Genomic DNA, 5,967 nt, shown 5'->3' with positions numbered 1-5,967 from the left:
GTTTAACCTCATACTGCCTTCACTAAAAGCTCTGTCACATCTGTTTCTTGTAGTAAGTAGAGATGCAAAAGTTCTGACAAGTGCTGGGGCACTAGTGCTTATAGCAGTCCTGTCTCACATTCAAGGGTATATTCAGGCATACTAACTGTTAAATATTGAAACGCGCAGTATCTCTTTATGGCTTTGAGTGGCAAAGTGCAGCAACATCCGCATGTTCTTTAGCAGCAACTGAATCAGTGTTCTAAGTAACATAACCTCTCAAGTGTTCTTGGTTTTGCCTGTAAATTTTGGGTTGTACCTCATAAATTTGAGAATGTGTGGCAGAATGAGTGAGGGTTATAGTCAATACATAATTCAAATCATTACAGTTACAGACTTATAAATTCTCCTGTCCTGTCACCTTTCTAAGTGAATATTAGTTAGAGTTGCCACCTTTTTAAATGCACAAAGTAGAAATGTGAGATTTTGCAGGACAAATAATACCCATGGTTAGTGCAAAAGAGAGAACTTCATTTTTTTTGCCAAAATAAACACTTACTTTGCAGAGCTTGATGCTTATGCTGTTTCATATAACATTTATGTGTTTCAGATACAACAAAATTGTATTTGCAACTATTAAAGAAAACTTAGGATTTTTTTTTTGTTAGAAAATCTCTGGACATTTGCCATTTTTTTTCACAGGGACAATAATGTAGTGAAACAAATACACTTTTTTATTAAGAATTTTTTGGAAACTACATGACTCAACGAGCTCATAACAAAACTGTCTAAATTCTAAAACACATTGGTGTCTCGTTGCTATAATGATGCTCCTGTGTAGGGGAAGTCACTTAGAATGGTCCATTTAGTTTAAGGATATGTGGGGGTGTTCTGTATTTAGGCTGTGTTCCCTTATGGATATTGTTTTGTCCCCTCTCTGTTTATAACTTGGTTTAATCCACAAAGTCTACCTGCCTGCTTGATGGCTGCCATTTTGGAAGGAATGGAGCTGACAGCAAACAAATTGATCTTAAATGTATTTGTTTTGTGGACTACTCTATGAATGAGAAGGGCACACTGAGTTTAAAACTTTAGGGAAAGTTTGTTGTATTGGATTAGTAACTACATAATTACCATCAAAACTTCAACTTTTCTAAATACTTTTCTTGCAGAGTATGTGTAGTGAGTTTGTAAAATGTAAAATGTGGGGCATGAATGAAAATAAACTGTGTCAAATGCGTATTCCTGAAGAGCTTTGTGCAAAGATGTCTGTTTTATGGGGGATGCAAAAGAGTTGCAACATCTAATCCCATGTGGTACATAGTTTATACCTTGTACTCTTTTGGAATAAATACATCTTGTTGTGCAAAATAATGTGTTGACTTTATTATACAGTAAAAGTCTGAAAACTGTAAAGTAGTATTTTTTTTTTAATTTAAATGTTTATGTTGGCTTGAGAAGTTTTTCCACTTTTGTTCATGCAGTTAAAACTAATGCAGACATGCTTGATGAATGAGTGATAAAAGGTGAAAAAAAGGTTGACTAAATTGTAGCAGAAGGACCAAATCATTCATTATGACTTTTAAACATTCAGAGGAGGCTTGCATGCTATGGAAACTTTTTGATTCATTCAAGATGTACATGTTTTTGTTACATAATTAAATCATTCCTTTAAAAAAACTGATTGTTTAATTGTGCAGATTTCTGAAATCAACTATATGAACTCTAATTTCTTTATTGTTACTATATTCTTATAGTTATTGCAAATTAATTTAGATGTACATTGGGGAAAAAAGGGATTCTGACTTTTGTAAATTCTACCAGACCTATCTTTCAGGGTGCTTTACGGAGATATGGAAATACTGCTTATCTTAATTATTAGGTTATGTCACATGTTTGAGTAAACTGTGCTATATTTGGAGTAATTTTTAGCACTCAACTTTTTTGTAAACTTTGTTTCTGAGTGATACCATCCTACACTCATAGTTAAGTTGGAAGTTATGATGTTAGGTTCCAGATTTTTGGTTGGATATATTTGCTTTCCAAGACCCTTTATCTATATGTTTGATGTCTGCAGGTTGAGAGGTATGGTGACCTCAGTTTATGTATGCTTCACGCGTTGGTGAGATGAAAGGAGTTTGGTAATTGGCTAGCATGTAGCAGATTATCTTATTTACATTAACAGTTCATGGAGTATTTCTAGGTCATTATTTTGCCATATAAGCCTAGATATGATGGAGTTCTGGAGAAATATAGACAACCCTCCACCAGCCACAAGGACTTTCAAAAGTAGAAGGCATTGAAGTTGTGTTCTTAGCACATAGGATAACATCATATGACTCCTAGCTAATCTGTAAATGTGACACAGTCACTATAAATACCTTTTATCCCCTGTCAAATGTGGTGAAAAGTTTGAATGTGAAAAAAGTGATATTGATATTGGTGTAAAATGGTTTAATAGCCACTAAGCAAGCAAGGAGAATCCGCAACATGCACACATCCCAGCTACAGTGGTACCACCTAATCTGCAGTAGGGATTTTGTCTATAGTGGCTAATTTTGAGTAAATTCCTCAGCTCTGTGAATGTTTGCAGTTACTTCAGGGTGTCTTATTGCCTCTGAGTGTAGAAGGGGATAAAACACAGCCTATCCACTACCCCAGCTGTCTACTACATTTGTTTAGTGTACTACAGTTATATTTGGTATCTTAAGATACCTTTTAGTGTTAATTATGAGCAGGAACTTTGTATTAAGAGATGATCCATAAATGTATCGGTCAACTGAATGTATATTGCCTTCTTTTTACACGTCAGAGCATCTTAAGCTGATCTTTATACCCCCCCCCCCCCCCCCCCATTCCTGGATCCGCCACTGTACTGGACAGGCCCTTGTGAAATGATTAAGTGAACCACACCGGGAACATTTTTTGCTGGACAGACAGTAACTAACCAAATAGGTAAAATCTCCGCAAAAGAAACAAAACCTTGGTTGCCCAGTATACCGGACAGTCCCATGTTGCCCAGCAACAAAACAAACGCCAGGAATATGCTTTACTCCTTCGGGCCCCACTGACACTGAAACCCATGCTTCCCAACCCTCATCCCAAACACCACGGAATTCTTTTAAAGTAGTGTTAATATAATGCACAGTTTTTACAGCACTTTAACAGAAAATCACGGACATTTTCTTCCGATACATAATTTGTCCTAAAATTAAGATGAATTTTCTTTTTTAATACAATAAGCACTCCACGCCTCTTTATCTTTGCTTGCAACACAATTAGAATAAAACGATGCAGCAATATCCTGGCTTTTCAAAATAAACATTACCCCAGTGAACGTAAAGTAACACCAGCCGGTGCTAAAACATTGTCCCATAACTTTTGGACATCCAGCGGTAAACCATTTACAGTTTTAATCCAGAATAACATGGTTTGCGTTCGCTTTCTGAAGGATAAGAGGTCTGAAACTCGAATGTACGTCTTTGGTTACTTCAGTCCTCAGATTGCCCCAGTAATTTGCCAGAAAACCACAAATTTTATAAAGAACAGACCAAAGATATCAGGCAAAAATCTAGACACTTCTGCGGAAATCTGGACAGTTGAGAGGTATCCCTGGAAATCTGCAGTAGATGTTTGTAAATATTTTGCAAATAGTAGAGCTTTATACATTGGTTTTATTACGCGGTTCAAAAAGTTTAAGTTAAACCAACCTTTTGGCTTTGGTTGTTTTGTATAATCGTTCCATGTAAACTACTGTCGTCTGTCTATATATTTGTCTTTTGCTCCTAGAAAATGATTAAATACGGGCTGTCACACAGACAAAATGCAAATAAATAAATACATACAAATGGAATCAAAATAAAGGCAGTTTACGTTTACCGATGCTGCCACTTAAACTTCGAATTTATTTCATCTTAAAATGACGAACAACTTGTACGGTGGGACAACATTTGGAGTCGTTATATGTGAGAATATAAAGTTCAGCAGATGCTACAACCCTTCCATCCACAGGGGGCAGCACAAATGCTGAGCTGATGACATTAATGGACGGAATGAGCGGTAAAAGGCGGGGTTTCCCATAATGCCATTGGAATTTGAGTTTAAAAGACGAGTTCCGGAAGGCGTTTGAGTATGAATGCGAGTGATAGTGTGTGTATATGTGTGAGTGAATGTCTGTGTGGAAGGGAGGTTTGTTACTGTGAGTGTTTTCTTCATTTGTGTAATCTACACGTTGATCTTATTTGATCGGGCTGGTGTGGGGCCCGGCCCAGCCTGAAATGAGAAGACTTCCTCCGTGAGCTGATGGTCATCCTTCGGCAGTGCGCGTGAGGCAACGAGAACGGGCGCCGTGCCTGAGGGCACGGAAAGTTCAGAGGTGATGAGTCGATCAGATATACTAGGCCCGGGTGGCCTGTACCCTCACGGGTTTCAGGCGGCAAACTTGGCCCATGAGTATAGAGGCGATTCTGATCTGAACTTGTATTTATTTATACGTGAAATTGCATTGAGAGCATTTAAACTTGGGAACTTGTAGTTAAGCATACTGATTATGACTACATTGCCTTCGCAACTAAAGAGCGTTTCTTATCTGTTCACGCATTGCTTTAAAGGATAGCCGAGTGTGGCGTATGTTTTAAGTGCTCTGTCTGTTGTAGGAAAAGTTCATCTATGTGTTAATGGCCGGTTGTGTGGGAAGCAGCAGTTCTCTTTAATTGGTTGTTAAATACCGTTAAAACGACTTGACCGTTCACTTCGTACGTTGGAATGTTTTGCTGGTTAAGATGAGTTCATTAACGTGATCCATTACTGTATCAGTGGGGCGCACAGATCTATGTAGTATATTCCTACTAGAGTCATGACGATGGTTTAGAGTAGGACATCAGTTTCCGGCTGCATTACAACGCCAACGTGGTGTCTGCATCGGAACATTTAGGTTCTGAACTGCATTAAACAATGAAACTTGCATTATATTTTTGAGGGGCAGGGAAGAAATGGGCCGTCTGTACATTTAATATTTTTCATCTCAGTTCTGCACAAGCTAATTAAAAATGCAGACTCAGTTGTCACTTGCGACACGCCCACTTCTGCGCGAATCGAACTGGTGAGGCCCTTCCTAAGTTGTAATTGTTAGGTTTTGTGTGCGTTATGTTTATAGTTGCTGTTGCATGTTAAACTAAGGGGACTCCTTTCCCCCTACCCTTTCTGCTTCTTTCCTGAAAGGGTCCATATTTTAAGTTGATTACTGATGTCTTTAAATGTATCGCGTCTGTTTTTATTTTTAATTTGTTCCTGGTTCGGTAAGGTATTACGAGCTATGCCCCCTAAGTTAACTGAATACAGCCCGTTACAAGGGAGTCAGAAAGGTAGTGTCTGAATAGGAGGTACACCCAAGCGAGTCTATCATAACAGACTAGACCGGAAGAGGGTGTGACTGCTTTGTTTGTTTGTTTTTTTAGAAATTATTTTTACGGGTATGAAATGCATTTAGCACTTGGTTCTGAACAACTTCCACATGATTTACTAGCATACAGAAGGGGGAAGCAATAGCGTCAGAAAACGAAATTTTGACAGCAGCCAATGTTTACAAAGACTGCAGTGTTATAGTTAGTTAGAACTGGGAGAAGTAACTTATTTGGAGATGGCCAGCTTTTTGTGTGATAGATTTCTTGGTGACTGAATACACTTATATTTTCGTGCCTTTAACTTTGTAACATTAGTTGCTGTGTTTCCTTGGTTAACCATAGTGCACGGTTGGTTTTCACTGTTGTGGCGTATGGTGAGGGTTTGTAGTACAGTCATTCTAATTGGACTGTATCTGGAACGCATGACTGTTAAATCGGATTTAGTTTCACTTCCACATATAATTGGGGGGGGGGGGGGGGTGAAAACTGATTTTTCTTGAAGTATAACACCACTACCTTTGTGTATTTAAAACCGTGTGTCTTAGCCGTTCTTGTAAATAGTTTTATGGTGATTATGACCGAATTG

General features: G+C 38.1%; 1 non-coding gene across 1 annotated transcript; it reads left to right on the top strand.

Moving 5' to 3' along the window:
- Positions 1-4,037: 4,037 nt before the first annotated feature.
- On the top strand, positions 4,038-4,454 carry LOC122807365. The gene has a single exon (XR_006365670.1).
- Positions 4,455-5,967: the final 1,513 nt, after the last annotated feature.

This window comes from Protopterus annectens, chromosome 7.part0, assembly GCF_019279795.1.
Source record: "Protopterus annectens isolate FY-2018-M chromosome 7.part0, PAN1.0, whole genome shotgun sequence".
In the NCBI taxonomy this organism is placed as follows: Eukaryota; Metazoa; Chordata; order Ceratodontiformes; family Protopteridae; genus Protopterus; species Protopterus annectens.
The sequence above is the reverse complement of the archived record's forward strand: the minus strand, read 5'-3'. Positions and strand labels throughout refer to the sequence as shown.